Source organism: Trichosurus vulpecula, chromosome 8 (genome assembly GCF_011100635.1).
Source record: "Trichosurus vulpecula isolate mTriVul1 chromosome 8, mTriVul1.pri, whole genome shotgun sequence".
NCBI lineage: Eukaryota > Metazoa > Chordata > Mammalia > Diprotodontia > Phalangeridae > Trichosurus > Trichosurus vulpecula.
The window spans coordinates 134,641,724-134,656,555 of NC_050580.1; the positions used below are offsets into that span (position 1 = coordinate 134,641,724).

Genomic DNA, 14,832 nt, shown 5'->3' on the forward strand with positions numbered 1-14,832 from the left:
GTGGGTCACTGAGCCATGGACACAGAATATAAAGTCATCAGCCTGCTTGGCACCACCTCTATCATTGACCACATTTATCTTTCTAGAAGCAGGATATGGTTGAGGCCTTCTATTAGGCAGATTAGTAGATTAAATACAAATGTTAATGAATAAAGACATTTTTAAAAGGTATTGGTAGAAGCTTATGATAGTTCACCTTTAAATGGTGCATATTAGACATTAGCAAAAAATGTTTCCTTGCAGTCTAATGGGACTAATGCTCTATGATGAAATAATTTCAAAATATCTTATTCTTTTTATATATGATTTTTTCCTGTATTTAACAAATGATTTAGGTATTTAGCTCCTGTGCCAATAATATACTATACTGGCCATAAAAACACAAATGGTAAATTTTATGTGCATATATATTTGTGTTTTAAGAAACATGATTTTAAGCAAAATATAAAATTTGGATTTAGCTGGCAAAAATAATAAAACATAATATGTGTTATACACTTTGTTTTCTACTTCATATATTATCTATTTATTTATTTATTATAGGAACTGTATTTAATGTATATAAATATATATATACACATACATTTATACATGTATATTCATAAACACATGCATATAAGTTACCTTGAGTTTATATCTATCATCCACATATCTTCTAAGTGTACATGAAATCATATATATGTATAAGTGGTGTGTATATATATATATATGTATATATGTGTGTGTGTGTGTGTGTGTATGTATCTTCTGTCTACCTGTGAGTATATGCTTCTTCACCTAACCCTTTATATGCACATAATACATACATGCATACTATATATGTGTGTGTATGTATTGTAAATGTAAATACACACACTCTTTTCAACCTAACTTTTTATACATACATATGTGGGGTGTGTGTGTGTGTGTGTGTGTGTGTGTGTGTGTGTGTAATATGATTATTTTAAATGCTGAAAGTTTAATGGTTTTATCTGTAAATATATAAGTAATGAGAGTGGTTTACCTTTATATATTATCTATTTGTAAATATTATTAAAGACAGTATATAAATCTCATATACATATAAACACACATGTACAAATAAACACTTATATGCATATGTGTATATTATATACATATAAACACTTATATACATAAACATACAACCAAATGCATATGTATGAATAATACCCAAATAAGTCAGTAGACTTATTTTTAGCATTTTAAAATTACTTAATGAAGATTTCTCATATTTAGGAAAGAGCAGTCCAGATACAGAGAGTCTCTCTCCCTGTGACCTCACTGATTCTCTTCTAGCTCCAAAATACATTCTTCTTAGAGGCAATGGGTACAATTCCCATTGAAGCTAACACTCAAGCCTGAGGTGCTGACTTCAATGGAAAATTTGTTAGAGTAAAAACTCTTCTACCAAATCATTATTGATCAAAGATTCTTACTCAGCAGTGGCCACATCTAAATTCTGCCTATCTTCAGATGAAATTTCTGCTATAATTTACTTAAAACTCTCTGGGCCATATTTCCAGTGGTATACCACTAAGCTGTTTTGCTCATTGCAGAGGTGGTTTTGTCAATAAACTATACTTATTCACCTCCTGGAAGTACAGGACAAGTTGCTTCTGAATTTCTTGTCAGCATCAAAATTCTGCCTCTGAAAAGTGAAATAATCTTTGAAAAAATAAGGTTCATGTGAAATTAGGAAATTATTGTGTTTTCAGTATGTTCATCAAATCCAAAAGAGACAACAGATTCCATTTTAAAATAATTTTTATTCAACAATCCTGATTATTCATACACAATCCACTAAATGAAATCAATACGTAAATCATATAATTATACATATATGGATATCCACATATTTAATAACCATTTATTAAATATGTACTACTTGCACAATAGCATGCTAGGTGCAGTGGGAAATATAAAGATGATTAATCATGGTCCAACTTTGATTAAGTTTATAACCTAGCAGGTAGCATATAAAAATTAATAGCCAAGAAATTATAATAAATATTTACATACATGTCTATATATGTGAACAAAAAAGGTTAAAAATACATTGTGAGTTTTGATAAAGAGGAGATAATTACAGTTTTGGAGTATCAGGGTAGACTTGCTACAAAAAGTTACATATGAGCTGGATTTTTAAAATTGGGTAGGATTTCAGGATGTGAAGATGAGGATAGAAACAGGGAGAAGACATTCCAGGAACAAGCAACGAGAGAAACATATAGGAAGGAAAAGTTCTGAATGTTTATAAGATATGGTAGATAGTCCATTCTGGCCAGAGGACTGTGGTAGTAAAGGGAAATAATTTAAAATACAGCCGGGTAGCATCATATTATGAAAGGCTTTGAATGTCAGACTAAGAGATCTGGCCTTTATTCGGTAAGCATAAGTTGCTATTGAAATGTTTTTGACAAAAGAATCAAGCAATAAACAAGCATTTATTAATCATCTCTGTGCCTCTGTTTAGCTTTTAAAGCCCTACGCTACATGGCCCAAACCTATCTTTCCAGCCTTATTGGACTTTATTCTTTCTTCTGTACTCTGAAATAAAGTCAAAGCAGTCTTCTCTCTGCTCCTCATATTAAAAAAACAAACAAACAAACGTATATGCCCTAGCTCTAAACCTTTATACTGCCCATCTCCTGCAACTGCAATGCACCAGTGAGTAATCAAATACCATTTAATAAGTGTGCACAGTGTGTCCATCTTTGTGAAGTGCTTGAGATGCAAAGACTCCCCCTACCTCCCAAAAAGAAAGAAATCCCTGCTCTTGAAGGAGGAAGAAACAGTAGTTCAACTGAGTGGTAATAAGGCCTTTACTAAAGTAATTTCAGGGGAAATTAAAAGGAGGGGAGGAATGCAACACATTCCAGAAATAGAACTGACAGAACTTTGAAACCAATTGGTTATTTATGGGAAGTAAGGTAAAGGGAAGAGTCAAATATAATGTGAAAGATTAGAAGGATGGTATTGCCATTGAAAAAAAAGGGAATTATAAAGGAAGAGGTGACTGAGGATAAGATCATAAACTTTTTGTGAGAATTCTGAATTTGAGGTGCAACTGGTACATTTGGGGTAACATTTACATGGGAGAAGGGAGGTCAGTGCTAGTCATAATAGACTGTGGGTGATTGCCAAAAGAGCATGAGGAGGTGAAAGTGAGGAGAAAGATGAAATGAAAGTCTTTACTATTTATATCTATTGGCATTAGGAAAAATACAGTTTATGTAAATATATGTGGTGTATACATATACACACCATAGTATAAGTTAATATGCATGCATATATTTATTTTAATCACTACATTAAGACATATGTAACAACAATATTGCTAGCAGCTGTTGTGGGGGTGAAAGACCAAAAACATGAGCACACAGAAGGGCTGCCAGCACAGATTCTTTGATCTGCTTTTCTTAGGAAAGCAACTTTGAGGGGTTAACAATCTTACTTTAATTAAACATACATATACCATCCACTTAGTTCAGGTAAAAAGCCAGCACCCTGAACTTCAGAGAGAATACAAATAGAAATTCCAAACAGAGAAAATATAAACAGAGCAAATAACAGATATCAATAGACAGGGCTTCTAGTTGTCTGACCAAGATATTATATACATAGTTACCAGAGAGAGAAGTACCAACATCTGGGTTTTTCAAAGCTGGGGGCTCCTAAACGGGTACCTAGAGTCTTATCTGGTCAAATCACAGGACACTATTCCAATGAGTGAGCCCCAAACAAAATGCTAATCTCAGAGTATATATACTTCTTCAGGGTCAGAGCGCTTCACACCTCTCCAGGGTTTCATACCTCTCAGTGACCTAACCAGCAAAAGGTTGTGGGCCTTCCTACAAACAAAGGCAAGACTCAATCAAAGGCACTTGATTGCCTTAGTGCTGAGAAGGACTCCAAAACAAAAAATAACAAAAAGTCTCACTTTCCTTGCCATTACAACATATCATTAAAAATATAGTACTCAAAATAAAATTTGAGACATTAATAATCGTAACAACTAAAAAATATTTCTGGAGACCAGAACTACTGACGTGTTTTTATTTTAATTTTTCCTGAATAATGAAAATTTGAAATTTCTATACAGCTATCCATAAGAAAATAGAATTGGTTTTCTTGAAATTAACATTTAAATGTTATGTTCAATGAATATGTGTGTATGTATGTATATATATATATATATATAGATAGATAGATAGATATAGATATAGACATATATCTATGTGTGTATGTGTGTGTGTGTGTGTGTGTGTGTGTGTATGAGTCTGCATGTGTGTGTATGCATATCTCCATGCCAAGTGACTTTAGGCATAGGCCACCCTGTTGTTTTAATGCTCTGTTCTGTAAAGATATCTGAACATTTGAAGAATGCCAGAGGCATTTTGAATCAATACTTGCATTTGTAAGGACTGTCCTGTCAATTTCGGGTTGGATTTTGAGAATGAGAAAAGACATTGTCATGCAGCATTTCCAGATGTAACCATATTCGTTGGCTGCCTGCAGTGTTTAGATATGTCTGTTATAAATAGCCACTATGCAGAGTAGGGAGCCCTAACCAATTATAGGCCTTACTAACTGTTAATGAAAGCCTGTTGTTTACTTAAACAAAATTTATATTTAAGGGAACTATTAATAACTGCCTTTTTTGTCTTCTAGGTTTGTTTCCACCTGAAATGTATTTTGTATGACACATTAAGATATATCTCTATGTACCTATAGATATAGATATTTTAAGGTATGCACTTGATAGTGCATAGACATATAGATAGTGCATAGTATATTTAACTGAATATGAATTGGGAAATCTAACAGAATGTGAGATTCAGCTCCCCCTCAAATATGTCAGTGGACTTGGTATACTATTGCAAAAATAAACCTTTCACAGGCATGTTGGAGAAAGAGATCAAGCTCTACCCTTTTTACCCAATTAGTGGCCTGAATTTAATGTATAATCTAGCCTCTTATATTCCTATTTCTTTGTTACCTCACCAGTTTAGATTTCTCTTGCATTTAAATCTGGGCTTTGATTTCATATTCCCACATGATCAAATACCATCATGCAGAGTTTAAAGTTAGGAGAAATATTAAGTGTTGTATAATTAATTGCATAAATATGAAATAGTAAAATTAACTACTAACTGTTAATATCTATATTCCATAAACTCCTTCATTTATGCTAGAATATATTGATTGACCATGTGCCTAGGATATTAGATAATTCATACTTTTTAAGAAGATTTTCTAAAGGTATTTTTTATTTTGCTTTGTTGGAGGGTTGTATGGATTGTCAAGATAGGAAATGAGTAAAGGGGATTTTGTGCTGTGTCTTAGTGCCCAAGTCAGATGTCACTATTTTCCACTGCAGCAATTTCCCAAGGAACATTCTTTATGGAATCAGAGTCTTTATGATGTGCTTTGATCTTCCTACTAATATGATTCTAGTAAATGAAGGTTGAGGTGTAAGTCAAACACTGGCATATTACATCCATAATGTCATTAGCTTTACTAGTATAAGGTTTCAATATTTAGTCAACATTTGATTGAATAGCTTTTTCTATCATTTTTCTTCATTAAAGCCCTGTATTTAGCATATAATTTGGTCTCTTATATTCATATCTCTTTGTCACCTCCTTACCATTTCAGATTTCTCTTTCTTAAATCTTAGCTTAGTAATTTCACACCATCACATGAATTCCTGAGTAATTTATACAGTAAAGAGTTGTAACATATCTGGTTTGCTGTAAAGATAGGACAAAAATCCTTTCTTCACTTTCTACCTTGATAATTTATAATTTTCCCAATTTGAATCTATCTTACTGACATGTAAATTCTTCGTGATTGAGTGTATTTTCATGATACTGCTGACCTTTTGTGCCTCAGTTTCTAAGAGTGGAAAATGGAATGCAATGGCACAGTGTGGACATTTAAGAGTATTAGGGTAAATTTTTAAAAAAATTTTTAAAGTAAATACAAGATTTATAAATGCCAAGCTACGTGGGTTTAATTTTGAATGCTATCTCTCCCTCTCCATGCCCCCAAAATGAAATTCTGGACAGTGAATATCAGAAGTAGAAAGGACATTGAATCCAATAACCTTATTTTATAAATGATGAAACTAAGGACTTGAGAAATTCACGAACTTGCTTCAAGTAGATTGGTGATTAGACCTTAGCTCTTTCACATACACTGCAGTATTTTTTTTTAACTACACCATACTGCCCCTCTCTGGAGTAAGTTATACATGCCACATATAAGGTGTTTAGGATTGAAGGCTATTTTTTCATCCCGTAAGCCATCACTCTGAATTCTTTCAGCCTATAACAGAAGTAGAGAATAAAATATCTTACAGGAATTGAATTATTGAGTCTACCCAGGAGCCTTTGCAATATGTCTAATTGTTAGACCATAGTGGCTACTAGAATCCCTGAAATAGAAAGTGACAGCAAAGGGAGTAGACCAGAGAGGAAGAGTTAGTCTAGATACAGTGTCAACTCATCCAGAAATAGTGGCTTCTTCAATGGCCATCCATTCATTCATCTACTGGGCAAATATTTATTGAGCATTTTCTATGTGTAAGGCCATGAACTAGGCACATCAAAGAACAATTAATACCTATTCTTGAGGAGCTTTCATTTTAATTGGGGAAATGAGATGAACACAAAATTAAAGTAGAAAAAAATTAAATAGCAATACAAGAGAATGGCTCAATAGATGTTATATATCACTATGCAGTCAAATGTTAATTAAGGATTAAAGAAAAAGTATAGGAGGAAAAGAGCCCTGTTGTTGAAGCAGTCGGTGATTGCTTCATGGAGGAAGTGGGCGTTACACAAGGCCTTGAAGGATGGCTAGTAGTTGAAATAAGAAACGGGAGGAAAGGGGCATTTAGCGTAGGAGGAATGTGGGAACTAAGATATTGAAACATAATTGAACATCTGGAATTGTGAAGTTTGGGAATTGTGACCTAGAGCTTCTGACTGCCTTTAGATTAGATGAATGTCATCTAATAAATACGAAGCCTCTTATATTGACCTCTATCTTTAACACTGTCTGTAATGTATATAATGGTATAATGGAAAGAATTCAGCTGAGGAGAATATCATTTTATAGACTATTATCTTTCCAGGCAATTTGGAAATTTTGGTTGATAGAAATGTCAGATTATCCAGTTGTCTCTTATTTCAGTATGGCATATTTTCCTGTTTCCCAAAGCTCAGGGAAAAAAAAATGCTGCCCTTTTGAGAGCAGAAGGAAGGTAAATGTAGACACATTGTTAGTGCCAATGTTTCCTACACTCTTCTGTGGTTGGTCTGCTTGTATATAAAGAGAATTTGGCAGAAAATGAGGCTTTGCAGTGGGAGTGTGCAGGATCTTTTCATCCACAATAGGCAGCTAGCAGCTCATTGTATTTGGCTCCTCTCCTGATTCATTACAGTTTTTCTATTCTGTTTTCTCCCTCATTCTTCTTGGGAAGCTAGCCATTTCAAAGGAGAAAGATGAATCTAATTTTCTGTTTTTAAACCACATAAAATTTGGATACATATGGATGCCTGGACTTATTGTGACAGCAGCTTCAACCTCAAAAACCCTGAAGGGAATAATGTCTTAGCATGTTGCATGTCTCATCCAATGCCTAGGAGGCTATTTCTTCATGGACATGTAAACTTCACAGTGGGGGATGCAACAGACAAAATGACACATCAGAAGATATAAATTCAGGGTAAATAAGGCATAAAATGACTAGTAAAACTATTTTTTCTCTTGCTTAAACCTTTCCTCATGTGAAAATTAGAGAATGTGGAGTTACAAGCAGAAAGGAAACTATGACAGAAAATAGGTACTTAGAACTCTTTCTGTTTTGCTGGGTGATTTAGAAATAGTCTCTCAATTTCTTTGGGCACTAGTTTCTTTCCATGTGAGATAAATATTATGAAGATAACTAATGAATGATTATGAAGCTCTAGGTAACTGAGACATGATTTCTCTGTCTTCTAATAACCATATTAGCAACTCTAACAAAATGAAGATAAGAACCTGATACTAATAATGATTATTTTCCAAAATTTCTGCAGAACTCTCCCAGAACATTCTCCCCTACTCTCAACTGGTAGATATTTTGCTTCTGTGGCTCCTTTCTGTATATTGTCTTTCCCATTAGAATTTAAGCTCCTTAAGGCAGAGACTGTTCTTACTCTTTGGGTAAGAGTGGGGTCAAAATCACTGCCCTCCAGCACCACCCCCCACCTCATGCTGCAATGAACTTTCATACATTTATAAGGTGAGAATACATCTCTAGTGTCCATTAGGTATGAACACACCATGTCCCTGGGTATGACAGTGTGCAGATTAATTAAGGGGCTTTGTTAAACCTTCTGGGACCTGCGTAAAATCATCAAGCTAGTTGAAATTGTTGGGGCTGAGCAAGCAGTGAGATAGAAGAGATCATATTCTGGACAGACCACCAAGAAGCTGAGGCCAGCCCTTAGATTTCTTTTCCCATATATGCTTGTTGATTGCTACTTCTTTGGTTGATGCATAGGGCTTTTAAAAAGTGCTCATTTATATTAACCAAAGTATCATAACTAACCCTCCACAAAATCTTATGATGCTTTATTGTAATATGATAGTTAATTTTCAAAAGCTTTGCAGGCTAGTTGAGTTCAAACTCTGTTAGCTTCTACCAAGCTGGAGAGTTTTCAAGAACAGTTAATAAACTCTTTAACCGTAGCACATCATAAAACAAATAAACAAAAAAATTAAAATGATTTTTAGCCCCATACAGCCCTCTCCCACTTCATTTCTGGAGGCAGAGTTGTGGGAAAGAGGGCAGAGGTCCTAAGTATCACATTGTTTTGAGGCCATCTATGAAAATTAAGGCAGCTAGGTGGCACAGTGGATAGCATGCTGGGCCTGGAATGAGGAAGACTTATCTTCCCAAGTTCAAAACTGGCCTCTGACATTTACTAGCTGTGTGACCCTGGGAAAGCCACTTAACCCAGTTTGCCTCAGTTTTCTCATCTATAAAATGGACTAGAGAAGGAAGTAGCAAACTACTGAAGTATCTTTGCCAAGAAAACCCCAAATAGGGTCACAAAGAGTCAGATGTGACTGAAAATGACTGAACTACAAATAAAATTGATTCAAAATTTAGATATGCTAATGATAAGAGTTTTGTTCAATGACTAGTGAATTAACACACTATTAGAAGAATTGAATCAGTCAATGAGCATCTACTTAAACTTACTTTGTGCTGGACATTCTGCTAAGCAATGGGGATACAAAGAAAGAGCAAGAACAGCCTGGCTCTCAAGGAACTTCATATAGACCCTTCCAGGTACATGGAAGATAACACGTACACAAAGTGATACGTGTAAAATAAATACAAAATACATAGACGATATCTGGGGAGACCAAGAAAGGGTTCCTAGAGAAGATAGTTCTTGGCTTTTTAAAAAATAATTTTTTTCAATCAACAAAAAATTATTTTCTTCCTCCCACCTTTCTCTTCTCTCCTCCTCCCCCCTCCCCTTACTGAAAAAAGAAAGAGAAAACCTGTGTAACAAACACACATAGCCAAACAAAACAAACTCCTTTATGATCCCTGTCCAAAAATAGCCTCTGTCTTCCTGTACCCAGAGTCTATAAACTCTGTCAGCTAGTGCTTAACAGGCTTTATTATCAGTATTCTGGAATAATGGCTAGCCATTTCATTGATCATTGGTCATAATTGTTATGTCTATGCAAGTTGCTTGTCTTTATAAAGTTGTTATTATATACATTTTTTATCTGATTCACTTCACTATACATTACTGCATACGTCTTTCTATGTTTCTCTAAAACTGTTCCTTTCATCTCTTCTTTATAGTAAAATAATATTCATTTAAATTATTATATGAAAATTTGTTATGCCATTTCCCAATTGGTGGATTAGTTTCTAAATTAAATCTGTAAATTTCTAGTTATTTCCTACCAAGAAAAGATACTATGAATAGTTTTAGTACATTTTTGTCCTTTTGCTACTTATTCGATCTCTTTGTATTATAGGCCTAGTGGTAGTCAAAGGGTGTGCAAAATGTAGTAATTTGGGGGGTATACTTCCAAATTGCTTTACAGAATGGCTAGACCAGGTGTAGGGAATCTGTGGCCTTGAGGCCACATGTGGACCTCTAGGTTCTCAAGTGTGTCCTTTGACTGAGTTCAAGTTTTACAGAACAAATCCTTTTATTAAGGGTATTTGTTCTCTGAAGTTTTAAATCAGTCAAAGGGCCACACTTCAGAATCTAGAGGGCCATATGTGGCCCAAAACCACAGGTTCCCCACCCCTGGGTTAGACCTATTCATACCTCCACCAACAGTCTATTAATATACTTGTTTTCTATAGCTCCTACAGTATTATAAATTTTTATGTGTGTGAATTTTGCCAGTTTGATGGGTAGGTGGTAGAACCACAGAGTTGCTTTATTTTGTAATTCTCTAATTATTAGAGAGTTAGAGTATATTTTATATAACTATTGATAGTTTAGATTTCTTCCCTTGAGCTGGGTCTTAAAGGAAAGCAGAGATCTTAAGAGAAAGAGATTATAGTCCCATAATAAATAAAACCAGATTACAATATAAAATTGAAGATAAAGGGAAGGTAAGCCTATAGGTTTTTTAATAAAGGTAATCTAAAAATCACTTTAGTTCATATCTTTACAGATCCAAAAGCAACAAAAATATTTCATAGGACACTTGGTTTTCTCATTTTGCCATGCTCACGATGAACATATGCTCAATGAAAATAATTGTCACTTTTGTACCAACATCTATTACAGAGAATAAAAAGGTATAGAAATTTAACAAATTGGTCATCTATCACATATCAAGCTTAGTGCCAATTCCTGGGAATAAAAGACAAAAAATAGAATAGTCCTTGCTTTCAAACTGCTTACATTCTGTTAAAAAAAACTTTACATGCTTCTTCCCAATTAAGTCAACATATATTTTGAACTTTAATATGAAGGCAATCACAATGGAAAATGGCAAAATCATATCTGAAAACATGGCTGAGTTTTGAAAATAGAAGTGACTGACTTGCACATTTAGAAAATTGTATATAACAAATCATTTATTTCAAAACCATGCTAAAAAATGGCCAGCAATAAACAAACTAACATGACAAGAAACTGACTATAACTTAACAGATGGGAAATGACTGGTTATTGATGTGAGAGACATTTCAGACATCTGGCTATGTGTAGTCAGACCATTGACTAGCTAGAACAATGGTCAAAATCAACATAAAAGTGAAAAAAAAAAGGGAAGACATGAAATAATTGCAACAGCTTTCTTCTGATCTATTCAAATGAACCATCAATGTTGAAAAATTGGAAATGGAAACAAGCAAAATTATTTTCTTATTTTTTGTGAAATCTTAACCAATCTAAAATAACTCTCGCAACAAAGAGTAGAAATGATCTATTAGATAACACTGGAGGTCTTGACAGATGAAGAGACTTAGCAGGCTAGTATGACACTGGTTTAGAATACACAACCATTAGTTAAATACTCTAGAGAAGTACGGTTGAAGATTAGGAAGAGTATTATCTCATAAAACTGGAATACAGTGGAGATGAAAATAAGTCTGTTGAAAGCTTAGCTTGAAAGCCAACTAAACCAGAACATTCCAAAAACATTGATTATGATGAAACTGGCAGGAGGACAACAAATGAATGCATTCGTCAACATTTCTGTAATGATTTGTTTTCATTATCAGCGGCAGCATTACCCCCAAATTTGGATTCTATATATTCACTCCACAATGGGCTATATTAGCCAGTGGCACTTAGTAAGACAAAGGGGGGAAAAGTGGCTGACCCAGACCAAGTAAAGAAAAAAAATATGATACAGGTATCATTCCTGAAATCATTGAAGCATGACTTTAAAAGATACATTCTGGGTGGAATGATATCAAAAGAATGGAAAAATCACAAGATCCAGGATATCAAGAACACAAATAGAAGAGAGGGTTAATCCTTAATCCCTAACACAAGATGCTAATTCAGCACTTCCTCCCTCCCTCAGTCCCAGTGCTGTGGCAGAGTGATAAAACACAATGGCAGGATTTGTTGTTTGAGATTGCTGTTGTTGATACTCAGTCATTCAGTCATGTCTGACTCTTCATGACCCCATGGACCATAGCACACCAGGACCTCCACTATTGTACAAGTCTGTCCAGTTTCATGTTCATTGTTTTCATGACGCTATCCACCTTAAACTCTGCTATCCCTCTTTCCTTTCACCGTCAATCTTTCCCAACATCAGGGTCTTTTCCAATGAGTCCTGTCTTCACATTATGCAGCCGAAGTATTTAAGCTTCAATTTTGGTATTTGACCTTCCAGTGAATAGCTTGAATTCATTTCTTTAAGCACCAATTGATCTGATCTCCTTGTTGTCCAAGGGACTTTCAAAAGTCTTCTCCAGCACCATGATTCAAGTGTGGACTCTGCAGCACTCAACTTCCCTTGTAGTTCAACTCTCACAGCCTTGCATTGCTACCAGGAAAACCATAGTTTTGACCATGTGGACCTTTGTTGGTAAGGTGATAGTCTCTGTTTTTTAGTATGCTGTCTGGATTTGTCATAGTTTTCCTTCCAAGGAGCAAGTGTCTTAATTTCAGGGCTGCAGTCCCCATTTGCAGTAATGTTTGACCCCAAGAATATAAAATCTGACACTGCTTCCACTTCTCCTTCTATTTGTGAGGAACCGATGGGATCAGTTGTCACGATCTTAGCATTTTTTTAACGTTAAACTTTAAGCTAGATTTTGTACTTTCCTCTTTCACCCTCATCAAGAGGCTTCTTAATTATTCTTCACTTTCTGCCATGACAGTAGTATTGTCTGCATATATAAGATTAATGATATTTCTCCCTGCAACCTTAATTCCAGCTTTTGATTCTTCTAGCCTGGTATTTCACATGATATACTCTACATATAAATTAAGTAATTAAGATGATAATATGTAGCTTTATTGTCTTCTTTTTCAATCTTAAACCAATCATTTGTTCCATGTTGGTTCTAACTTGCTTCTTGGCCTGCATATAGTTTCTTTAGGAGAAAAGTAACAAGATCTGGTACTCCCATCTCTTTGAAGACTTGCCACATTCTGTTGTAATCTAGGCAGTCAAAGTCAATGTGCTTTAAGATCCATTCAGCAATTACTGATACAGTCTCTGCCAGCAACCTCACTAACCCCATTCCCAACCACAACTCTCTATCATTATGAAGCAAAGAGAAGCAAAACTCAGCTCTCTCCTACCATTACCTCCAAACACACACTCTGTGTAATGGAGGTGGAAAAGTAAAAACACAGGAAGCTTTTTCTTCCTGGGGTCTCAGTATCCCTGTTATGATACAATAATACTCATTCTGGAAGGAATAGATGGAATGGTACAGGGTCCCAGCATATGTAGGGTTCTACCAGCCTGAAATAAAGGGGACTAGCATGCAATTGAAGCTATTTCTGTCCCCTTCCCCACAGATGTCACTTGGAGTAAAGGACATGGCTGCTGAAAAATAAATTTCCCAGCTTGGGGGAAGGCAGAGACTGTTTTGACATACAGCCCTCAGGGGAACTACCAGGAAAAGGAGTCAGAAAATGAGCAATAGTGGAATATGGGGGTTGGGAGGCTGAAATTACTAAAGATCTTGGGAGAAAAACAACTTAGTTAATAACCATAGCCACAAGCAGATAAACCAATGAGAAATATTATGTACATATATATATTTATATATTAATATAATAGAGAAGATATATCCTTCAGATTATCTAAATGAGTCCAAACATTTCTGAATAAATATTGCAAGAAAAAAATGAATCAGTACCTAATCAGGAAGAGAATTTTGTGTATTACCAAGATAGAATGTAAATAGAACAAGATTTTCCTGAATGACTCAATAAACTTTGAAAAGACAATGGCAAATCTCACCAAAGAGATAAAAGAAAAAAAGAACTGATTAAGGGGATAAATTACACAAAAGTGAAGGATCATCTGGAAGAAGAGAAACAACAACACAATAATGTTTAAAGGAAACATCTAGGGAAGCTGAGTGCAATCAAGAGTTGGTGCCATGGGACAGATGGACCCCAAAACCATATAAGACCTGACCTCTGTGGTTCAGACAGTTCTCCAGCAGATGCAGGACAAGTTTCAGACTCTGTCAGACCAGATAATTGTCCAAATTGATGATATGAGTAGTAGTATTGATGATCTGGAGAAAAATATTGCTGATCTTATGACCCAAGCAAAGGTAGAAGAAAGAGAAGGGGAAAGCAAAGTACATGCTACATGTAATAGTTAAAGATTTTGTAAATCATTTAGAGTGAATTCTTGAAAATGTTTTTTACAAGCCAACAGGTGAATGAATAGACCACTGTGCACAAAATTTTTTTTATGATAAAGCTTGTATTCCGACTTCCGGGGGTGGAGCCAAGATGGCGGCTGGAAAGCAGGGACTTGTGTGAGCTCCCCACCACATCCCTCCAAAAACCTATACAAAATGGCTCTGAACAAATTCTAGAACTGCAGAACCCACAAAATAGCAGAGGGAAGCAGTGCTCTGGTCCAGGACAGCCTGGATGGTCGCTGGATGAGGTCTATCCCGCAGGGAGTGGAGGGGAGCAGAGCTCAACGTGGGAGGCAGCAGGACCAGCCAGAACAGGAGCCAGGCAGAACAGGCCCTAGCACCCTGAATCAGTGAGCTGTGCCAGTTACCAGACTTCTCAACCCACAAACACCAAAGACAACAGAGAAGGTTAGTGGGAAAAGCTGCGGGGG

The 14,832-nt window shown here is 35.4% G+C and overlaps 1 pseudogene; it reads left to right on the plus strand.

Annotated features, from left to right (window-relative positions):
* Positions 1 to 14,125: 14,125 nt before the first annotated feature.
* On the plus strand, positions 14,126 to 14,356 carry LOC118827921 (annotated as a pseudogene).
* Positions 14,357 to 14,832: the final 476 nt, after the last annotated feature.